Here is a 210-nt window from a genome sequence, read left to right as displayed (position 1 = left end):
CCGGAACCTGAAAGGACTCTGAAGAGAAAATTAAGAGAAGCTAAATTACAACAATCCAGAAACAACCTTTCAGAAATTTTCGAACAAGAGGAAGAGATGGCCGAAAATAATAATAATAATGTAAGGAAAATGCTTGGTGATTTCACAAAGCCAACATCCAAGTTTGATGGAAGAAGCATCTCCATTCCTGCCATTGGAGCCAATAACTTT

This window comes from Arachis duranensis, chromosome 3 (genome assembly GCF_000817695.3).
Source record: "Arachis duranensis cultivar V14167 chromosome 3, aradu.V14167.gnm2.J7QH, whole genome shotgun sequence".
Taxonomy (NCBI): Eukaryota; Viridiplantae; Streptophyta; class Magnoliopsida; order Fabales; family Fabaceae; genus Arachis; species Arachis duranensis.
This window is presented reverse-complemented; position numbering follows the sequence as displayed.